General features: G+C 36.6%; 1 protein-coding gene across 9 annotated transcripts in view; it reads left to right on the forward strand.

Annotated features, from left to right (window-relative positions):
* DISP1 (dispatched RND transporter family member 1) overlaps positions 1–19174 on the forward strand; it is a 164873-nt gene that overhangs the window by 120624 nt on the left and 25075 nt on the right. The gene's annotated exons all lie outside the window — the stretch shown is intronic.

Genomic DNA, 19174 nt, shown 5'->3' on the forward strand with positions numbered 1-19174 from the left:
GAGGAGAGGAGCTGGTACTATTCCTTCTGAAACTATTCCAAACAATTGAAAAGGAGGGACTCCTCCCTAACTCATTTTATGAAGCCAGCATCATCCTGTTACCAAAACCGGGAAGAGACACAACAAAAAAAGAAAACTTCAAGCCAGTATCCCTGATGAACATCAATGTGAAAATCCTCAATAAAGTACTGGCAAACCAGCAGCACATCAAAAAGCTTATCCACCATGATCAAGTCGGCTTCATTCCTAGGATGCAAGGGTTCAACATACGCAAATCAATAAATGTAATCTATCACATAAACAGAACCAAAAACAAAAACCACATGATTATCTTAATAGATGCAGAAAAGGGCTTTGATAAAATTCAACATCTCTTCATGTTAAAACTCTCAATAAACTAAGTATTGATGGAACATATCTCAAAATAATAAGAGCTATTCATGACAAACCCACAGCCAATATCATACTAAATGGGCAAAAGCTGGTAGCATTCCCTTTGAAAACCAGTACAAGACAAGGATGCCCTCTCTCACCACTCCCATTCAACATGGTATTGGAAGTTCTGCCAGGGCAAGCAGGCAACAGAAACAAATAAAGTGAATTCAAATAGGAAGAGAGGCAATCAAATTGTATCTGTTTGCAGATGACATGACTTTATATTTAGAAAACCCCATCTTCTCAGCCCAGAAACTCTTTAAACTGATAAGCAACTTTAGCAAAGTCTCAGGATACAAAATCAATGTGCAGAAATCACAAGCATTTTTACACCAAGAATAGACAAGCAGAAAACCAATTTATGAATGAACTCCTATTCACAATTGCTACAAAGAGAATAAAATATATAGGAATATAGCTAACAAGGATGTGAAGGACCTCTTGAAAGAGAACTACAAGTCACTGCTCAAGGAAATAAGAGAGGATACAAACAAATGGAAAAACATTCCATCCTCATGGACAGGAAGAATCAATATCATGAAAATGGCCATACTGGCCAAAGTAATTTATAGATTCAGTGCTATTCCCATCAAAATACCATTGACATTCTTCACAGAATTAGAAAAAGCTACTTTAAATTTCATATGGACTCAAAGAAGACCCTGTATAGTCAAGACAATCCTAAGCAAAAAGAACAAAGCTGGAGGCATCATGCTACCTGACTTCAAACTATACTACAAGGCTACAGTAACCAAAACAACATGGTACTGGTACCAAAACAGAAATATAGACCAATAGAACAGAACAGAGACCCCAGAAATAACACTACACATCTACAATCATCTGATCTTCAACTAATCTGACAAAAACAAGCAATGGGAAAAGATCTTCTATTCAATAAATGGTGCTGGGAAAACTGGCTAGCCATTTGTAGAACACTGAAGCTGAACCCCTTCCTTACTCCTTATACAAAAATTAACTCAAGATGGATTAAAAATTTAAATGTAAAACCCAAAACCATGAAAACTCTAGAAGAAAACCTAGAAGGCCAGGTGAGGTGGCTCACACCTATAATCCCAACACTTTGGGAGGCCGAGGCAGCCGGATCACGTGAGGTCAGGAGTTTGAGACTAGCCTGACCAATGTGATGAAACCCCATCTCTACTAAAAATACAAAAATTAGCTGTGTGTGGTTGTGGGTACCTGTAGTCCGCAGCTACTCAGGAGGCTGAGACAGGAGAATTACTTAAATCCAGGAAGCAGAGGTTGCAGTGAGCTGAGATCGTGCTACGGCACTCCAGCCTGGGTGACAGAGAGAAACTCCGTCTCAAAAAGAAAAAAGAAAACCTAGGCAATACCATTCAGGACATAGGCATGGGCGAAGACTTCATGATGAAAACACCAAAAGCAATTACAACAAAAGCCAAAATTGACAAATGGAATCTAGTGAAACTAAAATGCTTCTGCACAGCAAAAGAAACTATCATTAGAGTGAACAGGCAACCTACAGAATGGGAGAAAATTTTTGCAATCTACCCATCTGACAAAGTTCTAATATCCAGAATCTACAAGGAACTTAAACAAATTCACAAGAAAAAAAACACCCCCATCAAAGAATGGGCAAAGGATATGAACAGGCAGTTCTCAAAAGAAGAAAGTTATGCAGCTAAGAAACATATGAAAAAAAGCTCAACATCACTGATTATTAGAGAAATGCAAATCAAAACCACAATGAAATACTGTCTCATGCCAGTCAGAATGGAGATTATTAAAAAGTCAAGAAACAATAGATGCTGGCGAGGCTGTGGAGAAATAGCAACACTTTTATACTCCCACTGTTTGTGGGAGTATAAATTAGTTCAACCATTGTGGAAGACAGTATGGCCATTCCTCAAGGATCTAGAAGCAGAAATACCGTTTGACCCAGCAATCCCGTTACTGGGTATATACCCAAAGGAATATAAATCATTCTGCTATAAAGACACATGCTCATGTATGTTTATTGCAGCACTATTTATAATAGCACAGTCATGGAATCAAACCAAATACCCATCAGTGATAGATTGGATAAAGAAAATGTGATACATATATATACACCATGGAATGGTGTATGCAGCCATAAAAAGGAACAAGATCATGTCTTTTGCAGAGACATAGGTGAAGCTGGAAGCCATTATCCTCAGCAAACTAACACAGGAACAGAAAACTAAATACCACGTTTTCGCTAATAAGTGGGAGTTGAACAATGAGAACACGTGGACCCAGGGAGGGTAACAACACACACCAGGACATATTGAGGGTTGGGGGGCAAAGGGAGGGAACTTAGAGGACGGGTCAATAGGTGCAGCAAACCACCATGGCACACATATTCCTATGTAAAAAACTTGCATGCTCTGCATATGTATCCCGGAACTTAAAGTAAATTTAAAAAAAAGAAAAAACAACCAGTTTAAAGTTTTGTGAAACTCAGAAGAATTCTTAGAATCTCATTTACAAGTTAATTTGGGTATTGTCTCTTTTAGGTCCTCTGTCTAAATAAAATTATCTTGATTAAAAAAAAAAAAAGAGCCAGGCGCAGTGGCTCACACCTGTAATCTCAGCACTTTGGGACGCTGAGGGGGGGTGGATCACGAGGTCAGCAGTTCAAACCAGCCTGGCCAATATGGTGAAACCCCGTCTCTACTAAAAATACAAAAATTAGCTGGATGTGGTGGTAGGCACCTGTAATTCCAGATACTTTGGAGCCTGAGGCAGGAGAATCACTTGAACTCGGGAGGCGGTAGTTGCAGTAATTCAAGATTATGCCATTGCACTCCAGCCTGGGCGACAGAGCGAGACTCTGTCTCAAACAAACAAACAAACAAACAAATGAACAAACAAACAGTGTTTGGAAGTTTAATTAAAAAGTTAATAATAAGTGGTAGAACCTGGAATAGGTTTCCAAGTGTGTCTGATTTGAAGCCTTCTTCTTACCATTCTATGCTGTGCAAACACTAGAGAATGAAATATTTTTTGTGTTTTCTTACTATAATTTTTTTTAGTTTCAGTAGTGGTTTGAGAAACAGTTATCAAGTGTTTACTATGTAGTAAGTGCTGTGCAGGTTCAGTCTTGAGATCATAGAACTGAAATCACACAGATCACACAAATAATCATGAGGGCGTAAGTGATGTGTCATAGGCTGCCCTGGTCATCTTTAGATCATAGAAACAGCGTATTCACAGTGCTGCCTTGCACAGAACCTGTGGAAGAATTCCACCTAATTTCTCCAGCCTGTTTATATCATGTTGTACTTAAACACCTTACCTGGTGCAGGATACGCAGTGAGTTTTTCAGTGGGTTCTCGGAAATGCTAGTAGTAATTGCAGAAATTATTTGCAATTAGTTTAGATGTTAAAGCTCTGTGCTGTCATCTCCAGGAATTTTGATGCCTTTGCTCCAGCTCCCAGGCTAACAAGCACTGCTTGCTGGAAGAAAATGGAAACTGTGCAGACTTTAGCTCTTCTGATTTCATGCTTCTGTCACAACTTCGTCCTCATGGCTAACTCCCAAGCACATTTCTTTCAGTGGCTTTGTTTCAAGTTTTTTTCTATCTCTTGTTGATTCAAATCATAGTTTACTCTCTAAACTCCCATACTTGGGCAGCAGCACCTTCTGCTTTATGAAAATAATAGAAATATTTGCTATAGTATAGCCTAGTGGTTAAGAATGTAGGCGCTCGAGTAGGCTGCCTGGGTTTGAATCCTGCCTCTTTATGTGGATTTGGGTGACTTATTTAACCTCTCTGTGCTTTATTTCTCTATCTATAAAATCTATGCCTACCTCACAGGGTTATTTTAAGAATTTTAAAATGTTGTACTATATGTCAAGTGCTTAGGGCAGTGTTTGGCGCATAGTAAAGTCTGTAAATGGTGACTGTTGTTATTTTAAATATATTAGTATACTTAATACCTTGACTTCATATGGTCTTTTTCCTCCTGGTACCTTGCAGTCTAACTTCTATCATCATTACTTTCCTTCTATCATCATTACAATGCCAGGTCAGTGACACCTTTGACAAACTCACTAGTTCGGGAGCATGCAATCCCTGTTTACCACCTTTTCTTAAATAGTTTTCTTTCTTTTTCATTCCATGATCTTATGCTTTTTTTTTTTTTAGAGAGAGAGAGTCTCTCTGTGTTTTCCAGGCTGGAGTGCAGTGGCGCTATCTTGGCTCACAGCAACCTCTGCCTCCCAGGTTCAAGCAATTCTCTGCCTCAGCCTCCCTAGTAGCTGGAATTACAGGCACCCGCCACCACACCCAGCTAATATATATTTTTTTTTTTTTTTGTATTTTTAGTAGAGATGGGGTTTCACCATTTTGGCCAGGCTAGTTTTGAACTCCTGACCTGGTGATCCATCCAGCTGGGCCTCCCAAAGTTCTGGGATTACAGGCATGAGCCACCATGCCCGGCCTGCTTTTCTTTCTTTTTATTCTGTGTACTGTGACCATTTCTGCCCTCTTTCACAATTAACAGAGCCTCCTCAACTATTTTACATGAGTGTCATTTCATTTCCATAATATCACTCAGTTTTTTTCTTACCCCCATCAACTTTTTAAAATTTCAGATCTTTATTTCTTGTCTACATTTATCACTATTAGGGTTATTTTTATATTCACAATAGCCTGCAGAAGAGCTTTATTTAAATATTCTATCAAGCCAGAAAAACATAGTGAGACCCCATCTCTTAAAAAAAAATTAGCTGGGCTTGGTAGTGCATGCCTGTGGTGCCAACTACTTGGGAGGCTGAGCAGGGAGGATCACTTGAGCCTAAGAGGTTGAGGCTGCAGTGAGCCCAGATTGGGCCACGACACTCCTAGGAAACAGAGCAACATCCTGTCTCTAAATAAATAAATGGATGGATGGATGATGGATGGATGATAGATGGATGATGAATGGAAGGATGGATGGATGGAAGGATGGATAGAGAGATGGATAGATACATAGATATATAGAGATATTCTGTCAAACCAAAGTAGCAGAGTTAAAGATTATACTTTGTAATTTTTACACTGAAACATTTCTTTGTTTATTACACCTAAGTAAGCATAGCTAGATATTGTTGACTCAGGCAAGAACTGAAACTTGGAAAGAAACTAAAATGTAGGGAGGCAGAATAGTATGGATTTTAAAAAATAATAGTGCAGTAAAAGTAACATAATGACAAATAGCAGTACCAGTAGTAGTTTTGTTGTAGATCAGTGGAGTTTTGTTGCTCATCAGAGGCCTTCTATAGGTTATATAAGATCTATACTTTATAAGTCATTGAAAAAGGTATTTCTGAAACTTCAGGAGATAAAAATTAATTAAATCTAATCTAGGAGTCACTCATTAGTAGGACTAAAACATTACTAGGACTTCATTTTTATGTATTTTTATAAACTTGAGTTAACCTGAATTTTGACTATGTAAGGTTTTGCTTAAACTTTTATCTTTGGATGTCTTTAAAAGGTGATTCTTTAGGCAAAACTAATCTGTGGTGATAAAAGCCTGAAGGTTGATTGCCTCTGGGGACAGGGTATGATATTGATTGGGAAGAGGCACAGGTGAACCTTTGGGGTGCTGGGAGAGTTGTATCTCATGATCTGAGTGGTGGTTACATAGATGTGTACATATGTAAAAATGCATCAAACTCTAACAGTTTAACTTAGTGCCTTTCACTGAAGACTTGAGTAAAATCAGAATGGTTTAAAAGAATGACATGAGGGATTTAAGAAATCCCCCGACCACCAAGCTTAAAACTTCCTTCACCTTCTTGGCCAGTCTATATATACTTGGAAGGCAGGGACAATACTATTAATTTTTGTGTTCCTGGTATGGAGTAAGGGGAAGGATATATGCAGTTGGAGGAAGAGGGAGATGATTTCCCTTCAGGTCTGCTCTTACTAGAGTTTCTTAATAAACCCAGTTCCACTCTGAGTTGCCACCTTACCATCTTCAAAATGTTGCCATCTTCAAATCAAGGGGGAATAGATATATATGTAGAAATATTCCCCCTTGATTTGAAGATGGCAACATTAAGCAGCATTTTGATTTCAGAATCTGAGAAGCGCAGTATTTTGTGACATGATCATAGTCTCACACCTGTCTTCCCTTATTTGCTTTCCCAGTTGCATCTCTGTAAGCCTCTCATCTTCCTATTTTAGTACTTAAGAGTAGAAATTTTATCTTTTATTTTTTACTGTTCAAAAAGTACTTAGTGAATTGAAATTTTAGGGTGGAGAAGAGATAACAAAAGGAATGATTTAATAATGCTGAGAAAATAAAGGGCTGTCCTTCGGTAACCCTTCTTCGGAAAGGTAGTAACACATCTTTTCCAACTCTCTGTCAGAGATGGTATGCTAGAAGCAAGCCAAGATTATAGAAAGATTTAAGTTTTCCATATGAAAGAGCCAGATTTAAGCCAGGAAGAAGGAATAGAAAGGGTGATTTGACCATTTATGCCAAGAGAGAGCCCTTGGATTCTACATATATAAGCCTTTTTCCTCCAAAATACTTCAGCCTATGACATAAGTCAGGTTCCGGGAAAACTTAGTAAGCTCAGTTGATTTGGCATTGAATGTGAGTTTGCTTTGTAAGAAAGATCTATCTGCACAAGGAAAGCATATGGGAGTCTTGGTGTTCATGCATTTGCCCTGTTATGAAATTGTTCTGAATGAACTGAAAGGCTTTTGAAAGCCCCTTCAGGATCTTTGTTCTACACCATAATTTAGCATGTGCCCACCATAGAGAATTAAAGTTCTTATGTTTTGTTTGAGGCCCATTTAATCCTCTAGTCTTTCACTGGCTGGAATTGTTTTCAAGCTACAGATGCAAGAATAACACTGTAAACCCATTCTCGAAAAGAGAATTAGGATTTCCTAAATGTATTCTGCCCTGGGACTTGCCTATTTTGAAGCCAAAATAAAATAATGTGATTCTTCGAAAAGAATTGGTAGACACATCAATGGATATACTAGGACAAATGAAACAGACCACATAGTACATATAAAACTTTCATAAAGTAAAACCGCTTGATAACTCAGTGGGCTCCTGACTTCCACTTAGTTCCCATTCTCAAATGGGGTCAGACTAGAATTCTTTTCTTCTTAAAAGCCAAGAAACCACATGTGACTCTCCTTCAGGAAATGAGGAAACAAAATAGATCCCCATTTTCCTATTATTCTCCTAGCCCAGCTTCCCAAAACCTGGCTGACAAAATGGGCACCAATTAACCGAGAGATTTCTGTAACCACTGTTGTAGTTCTAGAAAGACCATTCGACTCAGAATCTACATTCATCCCCACTCTTAATTAAACCTCAGTGAACAACTGTTACTAGATGGCATGAAACTATATAGCCTGTACCAAGACCAATTTGGATGGTTCAGCCACTCTGGAAATTCAATCCCATAGCTGCACAAGTGTGCCATGATTAGCTATTATTCTCACAATATTGGATGCTCTATATTTTGTGAAAATTAATTTTTAGATTCTATTTTCCCCTTAAAACAGAGTTTTGGCTGGGCATGGTGGCTCACGCCTGTAATCCTAGCACTTTGGGAGGCCGAGGCAGGCGGATCACCTGAGGTCACGAGTTCGAGACCAGCCTGGCCACTCTGTCTCTATTAATTTTGTATTAAAAATACAAAATTAGCTGGATGTGGTGTTGCATGCCTGTAATTCCAGCTACTTAGAAGACTGAGGCAGCAGAATCGCTTGAACCTGGGAGGTGGAGGTTGCAGTGAGCCGAGATTGCACCATTGCACGCCAGCCTGGGTGACAAGAGTAAAGCTCCACCTCAAAAAAAAAAATTTACCAAAGATGACAAATTGAAGCAGCAGACAGTAATAGAGCTGACCTAGATTATTAAGTAAGTGAAACTGGGAAAAACTAACATCTGGATCAAGGATGACTCTTTAATTGTGAAAGCAGTCATAGAAATTACAAAGAAAAATTACAAATATGGAAAAAATTGTAATGCCTATCTGAAAATCATCTTAAAAAATACCACAAACTGTCTGGGTGGGGTGGCTCATGCCTGTAATCCCAGCTCTTTGGGAGGCCGAGGTGGGTGGATCACAAGATCAAGAGATCGAGACCATCCTGGCCAACATGGTGAAACCCTGTGTCTACTAAAAATACAAAAATTAGCTGGGTCTAATGGCACATGCCTGTAATCTCAGCTACTAGGGAGGCTGAGGCAGGAGAATTGCTTGAACCAGGGACTCAGAGGTTACAGTGAGACTGTAACCTCTGAGTCTGGATGACAGAGTGAGACTCCATCTCAAGAAAAGAAAAAAACAAATGCCACAAACTAGGAAAAATGTTTTCCACAATTGTGGATGTTTCCTAGCTTTAATTCAAGATTCTTATAAATAAATGAGAAACAAGTTGAGATCTAACGTAACATAGTAGTATGGGTACGATTGTGTGATGCGTGAGTAATGGCAAATATAATGGAACATTATATGGCTACTAAAAATCATGTTTTCAGATTTTAATTACACAGAAGATGCTAATCCAAAGTGATAATACCTTGTGCATTTAATATAATCCTAATTTTGTTTACATTCAATTTCTATATTTAGGCAAAAAGGAGAAAATATTCAGAGAAAATAGATCACAAAGAGTTACAATGTTTTATCTGTGTAGTGAGAATATGGGTGACTATTTTTTCATTTGTAATTATCTGCATTTTTTTTTATACTTCAAGAAAATGAATGTGTTAGTTTTATAATCAGAAAACAAAACCAACATTAAAACAGAAAATATATTCCTCATTAAAGCTTTCCTCTTCCTTTAAAAATTAAATATTTTAGAATGGACAAAACATTAAGTGAAAAAGCCTACCGTAGGAAAAATTTTTAGAATGAAAAAAGAGGGGTGTACATTGCCTTTCTGAGATAGTAAATCAGAAACTCAGGAAAAGTACTTTAGGGAATTTTTAAATAGCCCTTTTAACTTCAGCACTCTTTCATGTTAGCTCTTCTGATCAAACTCACTTGGTTGGTAAACTAGATGATTCCCGAGCAGTCTCAACATGAGCATCTTTAGTAACCTGGCACTATTTTCTACAGTGTGACATGCGCCGACACAGATGTGTTATTGGTGTCACCCCGTTCATCAGTCTCCACCTTCATCTAAAGCAGACAGATGGGGAATTCTGCCCTGTCCTCCTAGCAAGCATTTTTGAGCACTTTTTAAAAAGCCGTTTATCTAGTCATTTAAAAAGTCTGTCCCTAGCCGTTAATATAAAGAGCCAGCATTATTTTTTCAAAGCATTTTAAAATACTAGTTCTTGCCTACCTTATGGGGGGGATTGTTTTTATTGCCTATTCACGTGAAATATTTTAACATAGAATTTTGATTAAAGGAAGCTTGTTCACCAGTTTTAGCCACGCCAGAGTGTTGAAATACTTCCCAGGAGACTAAAATATGTGGTGACTTGAATTATCTAAAATTCCACAGGAAAATACAATAGAATTTCACAGCAGGAAAGGACCTTAGAAATAATTTCATCCAACTCTCCTTATTTTACAAAGGAGATTGGAGCCAAAGAGGTTAAAACCCAAGATTAACACCCAGTTTGAAACAGGTCCTCTGATTTCTCATTGCGGTCTTTTAAAAAATACATTATTCTTAGAATTTGTTCCTAAAAGTTGTCACATAGTATTTGGGTATCACTGGCATATATAATAGATCCTGGAGTTGCAAACAGAATCTATACTGTGACAAACTGAATACAATGAATTTAAAGTTTTCCCTGGTTGCCGTAGTGCCAAAGTGTAACAAGAACATTACTACAGTTTGAGATCATGCAGCCCAGCATGGTGACACTTCCCTTGGTTTTGTTTTGCTTTGTTCTGTTTTCAGAAAAGTCTCATTATTTCCTCAGTTTAATTATTTTAAGTTTAGTTGATTATTTTTTCTAATCTCAGATTTTGAGAAGAAATCCTTTTCCTAAATCAGTATTATTTGTATTAAAACTGATTGTTAAGAGTTTTGCTTTGACCTTTATTAAAGCTTTTCGTAATGATTTGAGTTACAAAAAATTAAAATTTTAAGTTAGAGATTAAGCATGAGAAAGTTTAGATCAGGAAGAAAAATCAATTTCCCTATATATTTTTGTCCTTAAAAGCATAACTAAAGAATGTCTATAGAAGTTTGAGGGAAATGTGTCTCCTCCTGGTCTGTAAAATGAAGATATCACAACAGCTGCAAGGTATTGGTTACACTGTTGGAATTCAGTTTGATACAGTAGATTTTTTATTATTTTTTGACCCCCCCATCCAAGTTTTTTTTTTTTTTTTTTTTTGATAGCAGGTGTGACTTTTAACCTTCCAAACTCAACCTTGTACAATACTGAGTAATTTTATAGGGACAAAATGATCCAAGATATGTGGGCAGTGAACTTAAGAAAGATTAATAATGTTTCTTTTAATTTTGAGCTAAAATAATAGTTCTTGCATTGAACACAATGTAGACAAACTAAAAATTGAAACAAAGCAAATGTTGGAGGAAAAGAGAATTTGCGCATTTATGAATTATGATTGTGTTTATGCCTGTGATCGCTGGTCTCATTGATGACGGCCTTGTCCTGTGAATAAATGAGCAAATTTGAGATGAGATCTTAGATATAAGATACATAATTTGAACTTACTTTCAGAAATGCAAATATGTCGTCACTGAGGTTATAATTAACACACAAACTCTTTATGCAATTTGTATAGTTTATAGTGAAAATGCAGAAAGGTTTTAGTATTTTATGTAAGATCCATAATATTTTGAAAGTGAGAAATGTGTGTGTATCTTTCTCATCTTAATGAAAGTAATAAAATATATTTGTTGAATTAGGCTTACATTAAGTCCCAAAATGTACATATAAAACTGTATCCTCAACCTGTAGACTAATCTTTTGAACAACTTATTTGTCTCATAACTCAAATTATCACTGACTTCACTTCAGTAGGCACTGATATTATTTTTAATTAATTATAGTTCTAGGCACTTCTAATTGTACTTACATAATTTTATAAAAATATTAAAATGTCACCAGAATTATTTTCTTGTAATACCATATATATTTATGACAATAGATGCTTCTAATTTTGATTAACATATTGATAAGATTCTCAGAGGCTTTCTGAATTATTAAAAGATTAAGTATTTTCCTTTTTTTCTATTTATTCTAGACGGGTCACTGTAGTAGCTCCTAACCTGCTCTCCTTCCCTTTAGCGTTTCCCCTAGCCAGTTCATCCTGCACATTACTACCGAATCAGTCCTCCAAAAATAGTGTTTTTATCCTATCAGTTGTTACTCAAAAAACTTTAGCTGCTTCCTGTTTCTATTACCCACTTCAGTCTCTTGCTTCCCCTCAAGCAACTCCTAATCCAGTAAGTTGTCATCCTCACTACTCCGTCATAGTAAAGCCTCACTGACTTTGCTCCTAAGTGTTGACACAAGGTTTGTTTTCTTTTCCTCTGTTTCTTATGTCAAGTTTCAGGGGCTAGTCTTTGGACTGCTCTGGTCCAATATTATCTTCCTATTCCCCATTCACTTAATGTTTGTACTATACCTGTATGTTATAATTATTTTCTTGTATTGTTCTCTAATTGTTTCTTGTCTAGAGATATATATTCCTGGCAAATTGTCCAAGACAGTGGTTCAAGCTCTGACTGTGTAGTCTCTATTTCGAGACCTACTGAACCAGATCCCTGGGGAGGGGGCTGGAAATCCCTAGTTTTAGTAAGCTACCCAGGTGATTCCAATGGTCATCAAATTACTTGGTGTCACTTAAACTGGCAGTGAATTAAACAGTATTAACTATAGATTGTATTAAATGTATTTTAAGTTTTTGGAAATTTACGATCTTTGTATAATATTCTTTTCATCTAGATTAGAGTTAGCCAAGATGCCCCATTCCCCCAAATTATGTAGCAGTGAGAAATTTTGAAATAAAATGTTTCTATCATATGTACATAAATGAATACATATGCAATTACCCTTTATAAAAATTCAATTCACTTTTTAATTATACAGCTAATTTATGAACATGTGCTCATGAGGAATTCAAAAATACAAAATGAAACTCCTTCTTGATTCTTTCCTAATCCTTTTCTTTCCTCTCTGGTACAAACAGGTCTATTGATTTGCCAAGTTCCCTTCTGAGCTTCTAAAATATTTAGTTTTTTTTTCATATGAATACAGTATGAATTATTTTGAAACTTATTACTTTAAAATTCTTTCTATATCAGTATATGTGTATGTATATGTTTGTATGTGCATATGTATTCATTCTGTGTAGTCCCCTATTGCATCGATGTGCTGCCATTTATTTAAGAATCTTCTTACTAGTAAGTGAACATTAAGGTTGCTCTCACTTACTTTCATTATCGTAAGCCACTTCAGTGGACATCCTTGCATATGCCCTTTTGTGCACATGTGCCATTTGCTTTCGATTAGGAAGCTCTTCCCATTTCTGCCTTCCTCTTCCTTTTTAGTTCACAAGCAATACCTCCTAGTCTGCATCAGTGTGCAACTTTTCTTTTTCAGTGTGTGGCCAATAAAGCACAGGACTGAGTCAAACAAAATATTTGGATTCTAGACCTGGCTCTGCTCTATGACCTTGGACCCTTTTCTCCTTCATGTCATGAAGGTGTTAAGTGGGATGACTTTTGGGGTTTCTTACAGTTCTGACACTCTCTTATTGTAATTAGGCTTGAGGGTGTGACAACATTGATTTTTATGTTATATTCAGCTAGTAGCAAGAATCAGTTGATCCTGTTAAGTAAATCATAATGGGGTACAGTGCTGACAAAGAAAGGGACCTTATGCTTTACATGAGTCTTTTGCATTACTCCTAAGTGATGTTCGAATGCCATTTTTGGATGAAAAAATAATAATGTGGTAGTAGTACCTTTTTTCTTTTGGATAATTCTCAACAGTTTACAGAAAACTATTACCCACACCAGCTCATTTTAAAGTATTATCTCTTTCTCACAAATCCTGAGTAATTAAAGGAATTACTCAAGATTATTCAGCTAATGAGTTCCAGGGTCCAGACTTTAACTTCACATCTTTTGATTTCTAAGTTTGCTGTTCTCTTAAAGAGAAAGAAATACTTTTCTCATACTCAAAATAGTCATTCAATATATGCTAAATTTCTTTGTTTAACATTTATAAAGTGCATAGTATTTATAAAGTGCTCTTTACATGTTAGTCTCGCCACTCCACCTTTCGCTGGTGCCTCCTAGTTTATTTTGTAAAGAAGCTGGCACTTTGTTCAGTTTTAACAGTTCTAGACATCAAGATGACCAACACTTTTGAGACAGCAGCTCTTAAGCATTTAGGAAATGCATCACACAAGTAGTTGTGGTTATTGTTATCCTTAAAATCACTTGACACAGATCATAAACATTTAGCCCTGGTGCTTGAAAAGTGGGTTAGAGGTCAAGCTTAGCTTGTCTGCAGGGTATTGTTTCATCTTCATGATGGAACCCAAGTGTGCCAGGGATGTTTCATGGAAATACTTAATATGAAGAATGGCTTTGTTTTTCTTGGGAATCCAGAATGGTCATCAAAGTATGGATTTTTTTTTTTATTTTCAAATACTTTCTTTCTAACTTACCAGTGTTGAACTGAAGTTACTACTTGCAGAATAGCCTCTTACAAAAAGACAGTATGACACAATCTAATGTGACTTTTGAGGTTAAAATGTTACTTTCAGCACTGTTTTGTTTAAAAATCTGGTTACTACCGTAAAGCTGAAAGTATGTGTTCTTCATAGCGTTATCTTGCCTCACAGCAGCACTGACCTCCTGGGCTCATGCAATCCTCCCTCCTCAGCCTCGTGAGTAGCTGGGAATACAGGTACATGCCACCACGCCAGCTAATTTTTGTATTTTTTGTAGAGATAAGCTCTCATTATCATACCCAGGCTGGTCTTGAACTCCTGGGCTCAAGCGATCCTCCCGCCTGGGCCTCCCAAAGTGCTGACATTTACAGGCATGCACCTCACACCCGGCCTGAGACTCTCCATTTGTAAGTTGTGATGTTAATTCTGCAGTTACGTCAATAATAGAATTCTCTAGACTGATGGAAAAGTTATTGTGTTTCACTAGTCTCACTTCCTTTACTCTACAAGCTCCCTTCTCTTTCCAAAAATTATTAAAAGAGAAAAGGTGAGCAAAACAAAGAAACAGACGATGTGTAGCTTTTCCACATTTTTTGTTTCTTAACTTTACCCCTTTCAAACTTCTTTTCTTCTATTACTTTTTCAAAACATTTCCCTTGCCTCTGTATCTACCCCTATTATCTTGATTATTTCACTTGGTACCTCCCTCTCTCCCTCCCTCTGAAAACATTACAGTCTCATTGACCGATATATGTACACATACCACAGTTCACCGGTCATCAGAGTACTATAGCCAAGGTCCTCAACTGCTGTTAACAGTTCTCAAGTGTGAAGTGCCAAGGGCAATTTATTACCAGTTATGAGTACCCCAGTTTGTACATGCTTTGCTTTTTTAAAAACAGATTTGAGCTTAGCCCTAAAATAATGTCACTGTCAGTCACTTGCATACAGAAATGGTTTCTTGAGTGGGAGAGAAAGAATGACACTGCAGCTTGTGGACTCTCTGGGGACCCAAGCTTGTCTACACCACAGCCTGTGGGAGTGTGTGGCGGGACATGCAAATGTCATCTTTCCTTGGGCCTTTCCCAGCAGAATAAAAGGCTAAAAACCTAATCCAAGAACAGGAAAATGTTCCCACTGAACATTTTCTTGCTTGCTTGGGTTTGTTTTTATTAAAAGGTGAATGCTGGAAAAAGATAGTTTCTCTCTCGGAGGTTAGATTTGTTTGCTTTTACTAGTTGTTGTCAACACAAGACTGAAGTTAGAGTGAAAGTCATCTGCAGGTTTTATTAGGTAGATATTAAAAGTAACAATTCCAAAGGATCTTACAAATGGTGGTAGACTACTATTGATCTATGAAAGTGTGTGGTAGACTCCCTTGCTTGCCTTCTTTCACAGGTGTTTCTAGTAAGAGACTGAAAAGCAGAATTAAAGAAGATAACACTGGAAATTAAACAGGTTTCAGGTTTTACCTGTAGTGTGGTTTGGGTGTTTCCATCATCTGTTTGTCACGCCCATTAGTATAGAAACTTCAGAGGGATCTAATGTTTTCCCAGGAGGTTTCTTTGTGGTAACCTCAATTTTTCTTTTCCAACAAATGTTGACAATCTCTACTTACTGTCTCAAATTTAACATAACATGAAATCTTTACTCAAGCAGAAAGACTATGATGAATCTATAGTTGTTTCTCTCTAAAGAGTAAATTAGTCATTGATCCATGGATTTCTATTTAGTTGAAAGAAAAAGTTAGTGGCAGGGGGTAAGTGGGGGGAAAGAGAGTGTTTACATTTGTTACAACCCAAATGTATGTAACAAAATACCATTTCTTTGCTCAGTATGATATGTTCCAGAATTATGGCTATGAGAATCATTTTAGGCATAAAGATAGCAAAATCTCTTAATTTCTCATGGAAATTCAAGATGTACTTTTAAGGATGCGTAAGTGGAAAACTGGGAGTGAAAAATTAAGATTTTTGTATACAAGGAAGTGTTCAGTGCCTTACTCTCTGGAAAAATAAGTTTGTTTTCATAGCTCATTAATAGTTTCATCACTGGTGTTCAGATAGCATATTCTTTTAAAATCAATGTATAAGCTGGGCGCAGTGGCTTATGTCTATAATCCCAGCACTTTGGGAGGCTGGGAGAGAGGATCACTTGAGCCCAGGAGTTTAGGACCAGCCTAGGCAACATAGGGAGACCCTGCGTCTACAAAAAAATTTAAAAAATTGACTGGGTGTGGTGGCACATGCCTCTGGTCCCAGCTACTCAGGAGGCTGAGATAGGAGGATTGCTTGAGCCCAGGAAACTGAGACTGTAATGAGCTGGCCCACTGCACTCAAGCCTGGGTGACAGAGCAAGAGCTTGTCTCAAAAAAATAATAATTTAAATTTAAAAAATTTGAAATCAATGTATAGTTGTGGTGATGGTTACATAACTCATGAAGGTACTAAAAACCATGGAATTGTGCACTTTAAATGGGTGAATTATATGGTATATAAATTATATCTCAATAAAACTCATATTGAAAAATCAATATGTAATTGTATTTGAAAATACAGGTTTTAGGGGTTTTGGGTCTTTTTGTAGATTCACCAAAACAACTAAATGTGCTTCATGGCTTCTTCAGATGTGAATGTGTTCACTGAAAGTGCACTCTGTGTAAAGCTGCTGAGCCCACAGCAGCTCGCTGGAGTTGCCCTACGCACCGTCCCTCCATGCACGCTTGGATGGCCCTGGCCAGCTGAGTGCTGCAGGTCAGGCAGCTGCTGTCTTCTACAGCCACCCTCTCTGCCCCTAACATTTGACAAGTGTGCTTACCAAACCCATGCATGCCAGTTGGCTTGTTTTGGTAATTATGTCATCTGATTAAATGTTTTAGTTCATTTATATATAGGTGCTAAAAGATAAAGTTGTTTTCATGAAAAGAAAATTGTAGCCTTAGGAAATCTAGATAAAGGTTAATTGCTACAAAAAATTTTACTGTTGAATTGGCATGGAAGAAAAAATTGCAAAAGATTTGGGAAAAAAATCATCAAAATTTAGATGTGTATTACAGTCGGTATAGCCAGGATACTCACAAGTATTCTAAGTCCTGAAACACTCGAAGTCATAGACAATGCAGCATGTCTATGGTTTATGTAACAACAGATTGACATTTATGTTTAAGTTACAATTATTTAAGGAATGTATATAGAATTTCAAAAAGTGTTTCTCTTTAGTTAACCTTTCTGATTAACCAACAAACTAATGGTTCCTGCAGCATTGAATCAGATAGCCTATACTATAGGATACAGAGGCACAAAGAGAAACTTACAGAGTTTAGTAAAGTGTTGAAAGAGTTTAGGATTGACAGATAGGAATGGGCTGAAGTAATGAAGAGAGAGAGAGAGTGTGTTTAAGAGAGAAAGAAAAATAAAATAAAATTTACCTATGTTAATATTTATGTCCTCAGCTTCCTCCTTTTTTAAATTCATTGTCTTCTTACTTCAAAGCTGTTGAGTATGAGAAAAGCAATGAAAGATTCCCATTAATTAACCCAACATGTACTGAACTGACATCCACAAAAAACCGTACGTTACACTAGTTATAAAGATACGAATACAAATAAGGTATGGTTCCTTTTTATGTATCTAATGTATTTTTTTAGATTTTTAAAAATGAATTATTTTACTGTACATATATAAAAATAATGCATTTTTGTTATCCTTTATAATGCTGTGAATATTCAGTCTCATCTTTTTTCTTAAAGCGACATGTTCTCTTATGCTGTGCTTAGTGGATACTCAGACTTTAAGTTCCACATCTGCCGAAAGAAAAGATAATTCTTTTCTGTATAAGAGATTAATACTTTATCTTTGCCCTAGGACTTTTCTTCCTTGGTTTTACAGACAATATTCACAGGACAGAGAGCAGTAAATTAGGCATCAGGAGACTTGAGTTCTCACTACAGCTCCACTATTAAGACACTGAGAGACCAAAGGCAAACTGAGGCTCATCTCTAAACATGAAGCTGCAATGGAATTGGAATATATAGTCCCTAAAATTCTTTTCAGTGCTTGCAACCTCTGAGATTGTTCCATCTCCTTGGTTTTGATATTTTAATGGGCTTAGAATCCATAATGAGGGCATGTAAGTAAAGCTTGAAATTTAGAACACATGCATTTTTTGTATCAACATTTTAATGCAAAGTGCATTCTAGAATGTTAGCTCTGCGTAGTTGTGAACCTTTTTGTCTCATTCATGGATATACTAGGAATTAGACAAATGTTTCTTTTTAAGAATGGATACGTGTATCTGAGTGAGAGATGTAAACGGAGAGAGAAAATAGGAAAGAGAACTTTAAATCTTCAAGAAATTCCAAGGTAAGGTTCCAACTACTGAAAGAGTAATAGCTTAAATAAGAACATTTAGAGGACAGAGTTTTACATTTTGTTTTGTTTCCTACAAGTATAGTACAGTCTGGTGAAAGATTTCATGTTAGGAAAGAGTATGTAGCTAGGTAATTCAATTATTCAGTTAGCAAGTATTTATATATCCTCAATATATTAGCGTAGTCGTTCTTAAACTTTGGGTCACATGACCCCTTTACAGTTTCAAAAATTGTTGAGAACCTTCAAAGAGCTTTTATTCATGTGTTATAGCTGATATATAGCATCTTGGAATCGGAACTGACAAATATTAAATTATGAAACTCATTAAAAATAATAAGCCCATTACATGTTAACATAAATAACCTTTTTTTGTGAAAAATAATTATATTTTTCAAAACAAAAAACTTTAGCAAGATAAATATCATTGTTTCACATTTTTGCAAATCTCTTTGACATGTGGCTTACTAGAAGATAGCAGGATTCTCATATTTGCTTGTGTAATCAATGGCAATATGCTATTTGATTGAAATATATGAAGTATGTGAAGAAAATCTGGCTTTACAGAGATCTATAGTTGGAAAAGGGAGGTTTCACAGACCCCATGAAAGGGCCTCAGGAACTCCCAGGTGTCTTTAGACCACACTACGATAACCAGTGTACTTTTATTTGTTCAACAAATATTTGTTAAATGCTCTCCAGTAAATAGGAAAAAACA

Source organism: Aotus nancymaae, unplaced genomic scaffold (assembly GCF_030222135.1).
Source record: "Aotus nancymaae isolate 86718 unplaced genomic scaffold, 86718_ANA_hifiasm-v0.15.2.pri h1tg000032l_0, whole genome shotgun sequence".
Lineage (NCBI taxonomy): Eukaryota > Metazoa > Chordata > Mammalia > Primates > Aotidae > Aotus > Aotus nancymaae.